The sequence below is a fragment of the Labrus bergylta genome, chromosome 21, assembly GCF_963930695.1.
Source record: "Labrus bergylta chromosome 21, fLabBer1.1, whole genome shotgun sequence".
NCBI lineage: Eukaryota > Metazoa > Chordata > Actinopteri > Labriformes > Labridae > Labrus > Labrus bergylta.
In genome coordinates this window covers 2,055,507-2,067,640 of record NC_089215.1, presented here as the reverse complement: position 1 = coordinate 2,067,640, position 12,134 = coordinate 2,055,507, and the positions used below count along the sequence as shown (strand labels likewise).

Genomic DNA, 12,134 nt, shown 5'->3' with positions numbered 1-12,134 from the left:
AAAAACAGACTAAAAGGAACTTTTGAACTATTTTCTGACATTTTAAGACAAAAGGATTAATTGATAATTCAAATGAATGGTCAGAATAAATACAAATATTCCATAGTTGTGTTTGTATACGTCCTGTGCAGCCTTGGATTTACACTGAATACTGTGTATGTGATAATGCAGATTAAATAAGGCTTAGTATCAGCACATTTTAGCACAGCAGTAAAAAGTTAAGGGTATTTTAGATGTCATCATCACAGGCAGCTTGGCGAGAGTTTGGCAGGAAATTTAAAGAGTTTGGATTTAAATAAAAATGTCCAATCAAAAGTCTGCAGTACTTTAAAGTTTTAAATCCATAAACGTGAGTGAAGATGGAGTCAGAAGCGTTTACCTAATAGATTAATTAAAGGTCCAAAAGTAATGCTGCTCGATCCTCCTCCATTCATGTGCGGTGCTGACTGTGTCTGCAGAGACTCATGCTGCATTCAGGTGCTGCGTGGTGGTCCAAGTTTCTGAGTTGGGAAGTTGCTCTTCAGACTTCAGTGTGTTCATGTGATTTCAGAAAGTCTGATTGTTGGAACAAACAGTGTTGATGCTACATGTGAACGTCTCTGTTTAAAGTGATATTTGAGCAAAACGTGAATTAACAAAAAAGTATCTTAACATTAACAAAACATATTTTGCCCCTCGTGATGACGATTCTGACGTCAAGTCGGGAAGTCGGGCACCTCATTCTTTCTGAGTTTCTGAGTTATTATTCCGACTTGAGCAGGCGTTCATGTGCACTTTACAACTCGGAAACTAATTTTTCTGATGTGTCCGATACCACATGAATGCACCATCTGTCCACTGACTGGATTCTCATGGTTTGTTTTGTTTTGGTTGACTCGGGATGCTTCTGGGTGGGGAGTTGATGTATTTTCATCAACCAATGACAGCGTGCAGATTAATGTAGGAGTGGAAACAATTCAGTGATTCAAACGGGCGTATACGACGGACGTGGACGCATGTTTATCTTAAAAATATAAACGCTTTTATGAATTCAACTTTATGATATTTTCCCTAGGTGTTTCTGTCATTACACGGTTAACCTCTGTTTCTCATGTTCATCATATTTAGATTTGGTTTTCTATATAAACACGGGTCTAGATCTTCCTGTGAACATCAAGACTTCCTGTTCTGTTTTATTATTTAGGAGAAAAGTTAAATAACGTGTAATATTGGATATGTGTTTCATAAGAGTAGGAATCAGTTCAGTGACTCTAATCAGAGAATGACTGCCTGTTCATTAATGCTAATGAATGCATACCACATCTCTCCTTCACCTCGTGCATAGCCTTTGTTCATTATCAGACTACCACAGTAAATATGTATGAGGAATAAGTAGTTATGAATGTGTGGGTGTGAATGAGACTCGAACCATCGACGCACATGTGGTGAAAAATTAAACAAGATAGAAGTCAAAGAAGTTAAACTACAGATGAGAAGAATCCAGACAATCATTAAGAGTTGATCCAAATCTGCTCGAATGCTAATAAATAAAAACATCCATCCCACTTCTTGATCCAGGCTTCATCTTCCAGCTAAAATCTACAACACATCACCGCAAGCTGCATGACTGTGTGCACAATGCTGCCAGTCTTCCATGCAGCTGCTCAGCCAAAGAAAACCACATTAAGAAGCTCCTGACGCACAGCTGCTGTGATGATGTTCCTCCCAAATGCAATAAAGCACTTTGTCCTGAGTTCTACAACAGATGATCGGCTGTGCTGCTGTTGCTCCCAAACACTTCTACTTCACAAGAAACAGGGCTAAACACTCACCAGGGCAGATCAATGTGCTCAAATTGGTCTGAAATTCTATGAACAGACTTGAAGAAGTCGCATCTTATGACAGCGCCTCATTTTTAAAGTGTTTGAGGTCTTTACAGTAACTTCTAAATCCTCGTCTATGGACTCAGTGTTTCCCTCAGTGCTTTAGAGTTAAGACAGCCGCCATAACAACATGTGCACTCCGTCTTAATAACCATTGTAAAAAACAACAACATTAAAATCCTCCTGCGTGTTGGGGCGCCGGTAGCCTAGTGGTTATTGCAGTCAAAATTTGAATTCAGTGTTTTAAAAAGTAAATCTAAGGTATGTTTTTTCTCGGGCTTTCACACAGAAACGTGCTGTTGTAAGGTGTTGAGATTTTGTTGTGGGTGGTGAGTTTGCTTCAAAGGAGGCTCTTCTCTGTTTCATCTCACCACTTCTTTATCATGCAGGTATCATCTGTAACAGTCTCCTGTAATCTGAAGCTGCAAACTCAAGACAAACAAAACTCGTTACAGATCGCTGTGAGGTGCAGCCCCCTCGACACACACGGCCTCCTTTTGGTGTTTCGTCTCACTAAGGCGAACTAACACCAAAAGCAGGTGCTTATCTGTTAAAGGGGTTAACCTATGGAACAACTTAAGACAACCAATTAAAAATGTGCAGCTCAATTATAAAATAAAATAAAAACTGTTCAAATTCAAGGTAATAGAAAAATATAAAACATCATTATGATAATGTTTATAACCATGATAATATCTGTATCTCCGTACTGTAATCTGTTCTACAAATGATCCCTGCACTCATGTTCACTTCATCTGTCTGTCTACTCGCCGTTATATTGAATAGTTTCTGCTTATAATATGTCTACACTCATGCACTTTAACTTATGTCAATAATGTCTATTTACAACTCTGTTTTTGCACATTTACATTTAATCTTTCATATTTGAGACTAGTAATGCTTAGTTAAATCCTGGTTGTATATATTCTCATTCTTAGTTTTGATATTTTTAGTGCTTATTTACTTTGTATTTAATATTATATTGTGTCTAAATTTGCTAATATTGTGTTTTTTACTCATATTGTGTGTTTGGATAACCTGCTGCTGTAACACCACAATTTCCCAGTTTGGGATCAATAAAGTAATTCTATTTTATTTTATTCTATAGTCTGACTATAATTAATCATTTATGGAAACTTTTCATTTATTTATTTTTTTCCTTTTATTGTTTTGATTTGGTTAACTGACAACTGTTTTCTGTTTTGTGAAATCAGGTTTCTTTGTTTGTTTGTTTTTTTGCAGCTATTCTTGTTTTGATTTACTGTAGAAATGAAATGTTCAAAAGGGTAGGCAGAATAAGCCTCGGCTTCATCCTACACCTTTTCGGCCGTTGTTTTATTTATTTTTATTATTGTTCGTGTACGTTCTATGCTTTGTGGTCATGGACCGATAAACAAATATTTACTACTACTACACAGTGTGTGCCTCAGCTGCACAAACACACACAAACACACACTTAATGGAGTGGTATGTGTGTGAACACTGGGACCTCTGTAAGGTGTTATCATACTCACTCCCTACACACATTCAACACTGCACCGACCCTCCTACTTTCAAACCACTTATCAAAACTCACCTCTTTAAACAAGCTTTCAATGTATGACTGTGATGTATTTTCTGTTTTCTGTACTTTACCTTTATTGTTGTTATCTTTATGATTTGTGTGTAATGATCGATGATGATTGATGATTTGTGTGCTCACAAATTTCCCCCACGGGGGATCAATAAAGTTTATCTTTATCTTTAATGTTGCAATGTCTGTTAGTCTGTCCTTACTGCGCTGTTCTTTCTGTTTTTAACTATTGTACAGTGCCTTTGAGTTTTTAAAAGCACTTATAAATAAAATATATTATTATTATTATCATAAAGCTGAAGCATATTTTAAGTCAAATTATTCTATTTTTTCTCTGCCGTTATTAAACTGATGTACACACGTTTGATTTTTATTTTTTAATAATTGTATCCCTTTTTCCTGTTTTCTTGAGCTGCTGTAATACAGAAGTTTCCTTCATGGGGGCTCAATAAAGTTTATCTTTATCTTTAACTCATGTGGGTCCTTCACAGACAACAAGGGTCAAAGGTCAGTTTTTCCTTTTGAGGTGATCAGAAAAATGGACACTAAAGCCAACCACTGAGGACTGATGGGAACCATTTCCCACCAGTGTCATGGGAGACACATTAAAGTAAATAAATCATGATAATAAACAATAAGAGGAACTGTTTGTAAATACCTTTAACTCCGTTGCTGCAGAACCCCATTCAGTAATCCAAGTGGACATTATTCCAGGTAACACGGCTGGAACAAGCATGACACCTAAGAAGATAAATAAAAAAATATAAGTTTAATCTTATTAACCACAAAATCTCATCAAAATAAAGTTATCAGCTGTTTTTATCAGCTGTTTGAATCTCAGTGATTCCTCACCTCCAGCTGGTAAGCTAAGCTAGCCGGCTAACGAACGTTATCATCGCAGATTTATAATGAAAAAGTTTTAAATGTTTAATTATTGTGTTGCAGAGTTTGAAAATTCAAAGGACAGTCACGCGTGTGCTTTCCGTGTTACCTGTTGTGTCAAACAATTAATTTCCTGTGATGTAAGTAATAAAATTAACAGTACTTTCGAGATGCTAATGTTAGCCGAGCTCACGATGCATTCAGAGAGTGTGGGGATAATCGGACAAAATAGTTTCCTAGTGGGAAGAATTAAGCAAAGGCTCTCTGAAGTCGGAAAAATAGAAGGAAGTGTGAGTACCCGTCTTATTACGCTAAAACACAATAGACCAAAGTCGTATTGTTTATTAATTATTAATCAATAAACGTTGTGCTGTTGAAGTAGTAGCTCATTTAGCATTCTGGTAAAATTACTTAACGACTGTGTGCTGTTAACTTAGAATAACCTGCACAAGTTCTGAACAATAAAATAATAGTTATCTTCTAAGTGGCGTCTGTGTTGTTACCAAAACAAAAGACCTCACAACACACCAAAGTCGGAATATCGATTACCCAACTAACTTTGAGGAGCACCTGAATGCCACATAATGTTTGATACTGAAGGGGTATTCACGTGATGTCGGAATTATTATATACATAGGATTTTCCGACTGAAAACATTTTCTTAAGTCGGAACAACTGAGAAATAAGTTGATGGATGTTTTGTAGTCGACAGGACGAGTTGGGAAACAATCCACAAAAAAACGTGGGCTTGATCACATAATATGTTTTATAAATTCACCTACTTTAAAGTAACTTTATTGTTTATTTGTCAAACGTTAGATAGATATAATCTTTATTATCAGTTTATACAAGGACACAACGAAACTTCATTAGCAGCAATCTTAAACAGCAGCGTTTACAAAAACAACAAAAATATATTTGTGGTGATATGAGAGAGAAATATGCAAAAAGTGGCCAGAGCCGTTGCTGTTCAGTGAATGAATGATAATAATAATAAATAAATAGACAGTTGTGGTGACTGAAAGAATATATACAGTTATTATTTTGCAGTGACTGATTAATTAAACAAATATAAATAGAGATATGGTGAAAAATAAGTGAAGTTATAGTGCAGTGAAAGAGTATATACAGTTATTATTGTGCAGTGACTGAATGAATAAATGAATGAATGAATGAATGAATATATAAATATATAAATTAATTAATGAATAAATTAATACATTAACAAAATAATTAATAAATGAATAAATAAATATGTAAATGAATAAATAAATAAATAAATAGACAATTATAAAGCAGTGAGTTACAAAGTTAATAAACAAGTAATATTGAACAGTTAGCAGCAGTTAGGTAATTATTGCACATTGTACATGGAATATATATGGAATAAGTATGTTAATGCTTAGTATAACATTAGAGTCACCTATTTCAGTTCTTAACAATAATATATAACTCAGATTTTTGTATTGTCTACTTTGTTTCCACTTTGACGACGAAATCGGAGGGTTAGTATTCTAAAGGGGGGAAATCCGAGCATCCGAGGAGCACTTGAACGCGACATAATGTTTGATACTGAGGTACAGCGCCTGGCCAATAACGGCCAACTTAGCAAGCAGGCTAAGCTAATGGTCGCTAGCTTGTTTGCTTCCCGATCCCATAGTGACTTCTCAATGATCTACAGATTTCTGCACGTTTGGCAGAAAAGTGCGTTAAAAAAAATGCAACCTGCTCAAATCGATCAATCAAATGTTTAACGCCACGAGTGTTTCCCCCTGACAAGCGGAGCATTCGTTTATTAGAAGAAAATAACAAGACAAAATCTTACTTACCTGCTTGTCCTGTTACTAACCGTTTACGACTTGATAACAACTGTCCCCCTCGCTCCTATTGGCTGCTGCTTCGATTCGACGCTTCCCATTGGCTCCCGCAGCTGTCAGTCTTTTGCAAATGCCCGTACAGCGGAAATGTGGACGAAAGTTCATAGCACGAAACTTCATTATTCAAAAAATAATGTGGTGAAATTATAAATGTTTTATTGAGTCTCACAGCTTCTTGGTTATTTATAAATGACTGATTTCAAAGTCGCATTAAATGAGTGTTGTTTACACCGCCTTCATGCTAGCTGCTCACACTCCAGCTGATGTATTTTCACTCAATCTAAACTACAACATCTGATATTTCTGATGCTTTGTCTCTGAGACTTTCCTGAGAAATGAACCCCCCGTGTTTTTACTGCTAAATATACACCACAAGCATGCAACGCGGATGACTGCAAATAAGTTTCTTCATTGTTATCATTCATGTGATCTTATCTCTTGCAACAAAAGACGATTTGCAGTTTGAGTGAGAGATGAAGTGTTTCTCTCAAAGTGGGACACAAGACACGAGAGAAAGCTTTAACTTTACAGGAGTTTGATGTGGAGCTGGTGAGGCAGGAGACACATGCATGCACCTATCTTATTATTAATGAGGTTAGTTGTGTAGTGGTGGTCTGCATATGTAGGATCTGAGTGTTTCAGTGTTGCTGAAGGCCCTGAGATGCTCCCATCGAGGGATTTCCCCCACATGGAGCCACAGTTTGATCCTGAATGAAAATGACCAGCAGCCCATGTTCATGCAGCGCAGCGACACAGGCCTTAAATAAGAGGATAGCTTTCTATATTTAGAGCCACAGCAGCTCCACTAACACATATTAGAGATGTGACAGCTCGTCTTTACACATATTTAACGCTCTATTAACTGAACTGTTTTTATGTGTTGTTGGCTTCAATTGATCCATCACTTCCTTCCTCACCTGGTCATTAACTCTGTGTATATTAAAGGTCCAGAAGTATGTGATGTGATGTGATTAATGTTGATGACAGAACGGTCTTTATGCAGGTCAGACACTGGTTGAAGACTTCTTTTTCATTAGTCTAAGTAGCAACAACAAAGTGCATCAACTCACATACTGTATTTGTTTAATTACCAAACACATTTGAGGTATTTTTGTGTCCACTATAATCACCATACTTACTCTTTTCCCACTTCATTTCAGAAGGAAAATTGTTCGTCTTACTTACACTTTAATTATTTAACAGCTTCAAATTCCTTAGCTATTTTTAAATGAAGATATTTGTCCACAAAACATATAAAGAGGATATTCAATATGATGTTTTGTTGTAAAAGCACGAACTTTAGGAACAAATCTACATCTATATAATTAGACCAGTGTATAGGAGAGGAATGGATCCATCAAAAAAAAGTTGCAGGAAACCTTTTGCACACTTTTTCAATTGCACAAAATCATTGGCAACGTTTTGGTACTGAAAACGCTTACAATGTTTTTGTGCAATTAAAAAGTGTGCAGACGTTTTCCTGCAATTGAAAAGAAGAAAAGACTCAATATGGGGCGCCTGTAGGACTTTTATTTCTGTGGCCGTGGTATTAAAACCGGTTGAATTTATCAATTACTTGACTGACTTATATTTCCAGATTTGAACAGGGGGCGCCGGTAGCTCAGTGGTTAGTGTGCGCACCTCGTGTACAGAGGAGGCCAAAGCGCTCCAAGCAGGATTTAGTAAAGAGAAGCAAAACAAGAAGCTCCCGCCTGAAGGATTTATCAACAAGTGAAGTTTCAACCAGACATGCTCCTCCTTAGACTTTACACTTTAAGGTGAAGACTTTCTATTCCAAACCTTCCCAGAGTAAACGTTCCTCCACTGCTGCAAACTTGAAGAAATACACGATTCAAACGATAACACGTCTCTTAACATTTTATTTTTTGTTTAGGTTGTATGATATTCTCGCTCTAACAGAACGCTGCAGCTTTGAATTCAAACTGGGATCATTTGTGAATTTAGTCCCACATAAAAGCTGAAAAAAAGAAACATGTCAAGACCCAAATAAAGAGCACAATAATGTGCACATCTGTATTTTTATTCAACTATCAACCTATTTATGAAACACATTAATGTAACACATTTCAAATGAACTAAATGTTAAACGGCTTTAGAGGCAAACAAAGACTTAACATGGATTCTAAGGGGAAGAATGAGCCTGAAAACAACAGAAAAACAGTGTTAAAAAAATGAGCCACAACCTGTACAAAGGGCGCCGGTAGCATAGTGGTTAGTGTGTGTGCCCCATGTACCAAGGCCACAGTCCTCCAAGTGGGCGGCCTGGGTTCAAATCTGATCTGTGGCTCCTTTTCCAGCATGTCATTTCCAACTCTCTCTCTCTGATTTCTGACTCTATGCACCGTCCTAATAAAGCCCCCAAAAGAAACCTTAAAAAAATAAAATAAAAGCTAATACATTTAATAGATTAAAATAAATAACATGAATCATTTCAAAGCTGATAAAATAATCAATAAAACTATTTAATGCTTAAAAGTGAAAGTAATACAGTATGCTCTGACTCAGGCGCTGACGTCACGACTCGCCTCCATCTTTTAAATTTACAAAACATTTACTTGAGGCGTGTTTTCCCCGCTGCATTTTAGATGATAAAAGGTCCGTTTCCAGCTGTGTGTGTGTGATGTGGACTCAGTCTGGCTTTTTATAACTGTCCTGATGCGTCTCCATCTGGCCTCCTTATTCTACTCTTTCTCTCCGGTTCATCCCTCTACACACAGACTCTCTGTGACTCTACAATGAAGGATTTAAAGTCTGTGTTATGATAACTATGAGTTCCTTATGTCATAAAGCTTCCTCGTCTAACCCGTCTGGATGTGTGTAGAGCTTTTGTTAAGTTTATTTGGATGCAAAAAGAGAACTATTGAGGATTAGAGGCCCTCAAACCCTGAGAAAAGATCTAAATGTAGTTCCACTGAACCACCACTAGAGGGAGCCGAGGCCTCACACTCAACATCATCATCAGGAGAAACATGAGAATGATAAAAAAAAAGAGAGCTTCCTTTCATTCGTAAAAGTTTATGACAGGGGTTATTGTTTGTTTATTTGCAGCATGAAAATGATTTGAAAACGGTTTTTATCACTCAAAAAATTCTGATTATTTCTAAGTTTAATTTATGTACACTGTTTTTAGATAAAATAACTTCAATTATCAGGCAGGTTTTAAATTATTGAATCCGATTTTTTTGCGTTTGTTTCAATCATTGTCTGTTTAACAAGCAGGCCTCCAGTTTCAGGAGTCACATGTGTTCATAATTCAGAGCTATTATCATCTTAAAAATATACTTCAGTGTGTTATAAACCTTTTATGAAGTGTTGATAGTGTTCATAAATGCTAAATAGTGAGACTGGAACTGAAATGTAGACACCTAACCTTAAGGTTAAAGGTGACATATTCTCCTCCTCTTCACTTTAAATAAGTCTCAGAGCTCCTCAAAACATGTGTGTGAAGTTTCTTGTTCTAAATCCACTCTGATCCTGTATTTGATCATGTCTATAAACCCCTCTATTTCAGCCCTGCTCAGAACAGGCTGTTTCTGTGTCTGTACCTTTAAATATGTAAATGAGCTGTGTCTGACCACGCCCCCTCTCTGGAAGGGTTTGGGTGTCTCGGTGCTTTCTCCCTCCATGTCCTATTGTTTACGGTGAGAAGGCAGACTCAGAGGGCAGAACAAACACCTAGCTGTGGGAGTGTCACCCACCTGGGGGAGGGGCTATTTCCCTTTGTGATGTCATGAAGGGAAAATCTCCAAACGGCCTGTTTGAGCACACATTTTCTGAAAAGTGGAGCAGGCAAAAGACGGAGAGGATGGACTTTTCTCATCATTGGGGGGTTTGTAGACAGACTAGAAGTGAATTTTGAATAATATGTGACCTTTAAAATATAGGTTACATTTCATAATAATTCATAAAGAGATAGACGCAGATGATGATGTGGGTTTGTGAGTGCGCACACATCAGCTCTGTCTCCTCTTCATGCAGGATCATCTAATTACCGACACACAGAGAGATAATAGACACCAAGGACTCTCATCAACATGATAATGTCCAGTAACAAAAGCTGTTTTTTTTTTTGGGGGGGGGGGGGGGGGTGTACAGTGATGCATACTGGAGGATTTGATTGATTCATATTGAAGTGTTTTTGCAGATCACAATCACTATGAGGTCTTCATGTGGATCCGGTTTGAAGTCAGAGATGCAGCTCGAGATGGTTTCACGCTGCAGAGAGACGTTAATATCATACAGACTGCCTCTGTGGAGAAACATGAGCTCAGCTGGCTCACTCTAACACAGTTCAATTGTTTACATATGAACTGGTTATTTAAGTAACCATGTTATGAGATGAGCTCTCAGGTATGTAAATGTATAATTAAGAGCTCGCGGGGATGGCACAGCGGCTTCATGAAACAGTCTCTCAGTTCACCTCTTGACCTTTAAATGGGCAGTTTGGCTATTTGAGACTTCTTGAGCTTCTCTGTAGCAAAATGACATATTGAGTGAAAAGGGTCGCAGCGCGTAGAGCGTTATATAAGGAGGGATTTCATTTGAATTTTGAAAAGTGCAAACGCATTGTTGTACCATGTTGTTGCTAGCTGGTAGAGCGATGCTGTGCAGCGAGCGGGAAATCAAACAGAGAACAAACCAAGGTGCAAAGTGAAGCCATTCCATCTCTAGATGGACCCTCCTCCCACTAGATATGAGTAATAGAATAGAAATAATTAAAATGAATGTGCTGCCACGTCTTCTTTATCTCTTCCAGTCATTGCCTCTAGAGGTACCCCAAAAACAATTTGATAAGTGGAATGCCTGGATCTCAAGGTTCGTTTGGAACAGTAGAAGACCTAGGGTTCAGTTCAAGACACTGCAACTGAAAAAAGAGAAGGGAGGAAGAGCTTTACCATGCTTACAGGATTATTATTATGCTGCGCAATTGAAACCCCAATACAATTCCAATACAATCTATACTAGGAAATAAAAGCCAAGCTGAAAGACATTATAACAGCTTGAATCGATGGACTTTATTCACTCTTAAGCTATGGTTTAAGGTTTTGAGGAAGTTACAAATAGAGAAACAGGCTGGGGTCTTGAATTGGGTTGCATATGATCCATAATTTGAACCTGCTAGATTGGACAGGGGCTTTAAACAGTGGGTTAGGAGAGGTATCACGTCCTTTTGTTTACTCACCTCAAACAGAAGATTTCAGAGTTGTGAGTTAATTTCAGACACATTTGGACTGGAAAAGCAGGACTTCCATAGATACCTGCAAGTCAGAGACTATTACAATAAGAACTTACAGGTCAAAGAGGAGAAGGAATACAATTTGATTTCTATATTTCATGATGCATACCAAAAAAAAGACAATAAAAAGTTGGTCTCAAGAATATACGGACGTATACAAGCCTCTAAAAATCATTCTACGTTATCCATTAAACAAAACTGGGAGAAGGAGTCAGAAATACAAATATCAGAAGAGATCTGGATGGAAATATGTGAGACACAAGCGACCACTGCAAACTCAAGATCACTGAGAGAGTTCGGCTGGAAGAATGTAGTGAGATTTTTTATAACTCCTAAAATAACAGCACTGCAAACAGGCACACAGAGCCGAGGCTTCTGTTGGAGACAATGTGGAACCTCTATGGCTAATCACTTTCATGTTTTTTGGGCCTGTCCGAAAATCCAGTCATTCTGGAGAGAGGGGGCTACCGAGATCAATAAAATAATTGGGGTGGATTTAGATTTCTCTTTTGTTACTTTATATCTCGGTAAAATACAGTCCTACAGAAGGATAATATTTATTGAAGATACTCTTGGCAAGTAGTAGGAAAGCAATAACTAGGAAATGGTTGCAACCAGACCCTCCAACACTGGACCAGTGGCGCGGATCATTCAAGAAATTTACTGTATGGAGAGACTACTTT

General features: G+C 37.5%; 1 protein-coding gene across 1 annotated transcript in view; it reads right to left on the bottom strand.

The window, feature by feature from the left end:
* Positions 1 to 4,176, bottom strand: part of kansl1a (KAT8 regulatory NSL complex subunit 1a) — a 37,098-nt gene extending 32,922 nt beyond the window's left edge. The window contains exon 1 of the mRNA XM_020657381.3: positions 4,094 to 4,176. The gene's annotated coding sequence lies outside the window, so the exon portion shown is untranslated. The remainder of the gene's footprint in view (positions 1 to 4,093) is intronic.
* Positions 4,177 to 12,134: the final 7,958 nt, after the last annotated feature.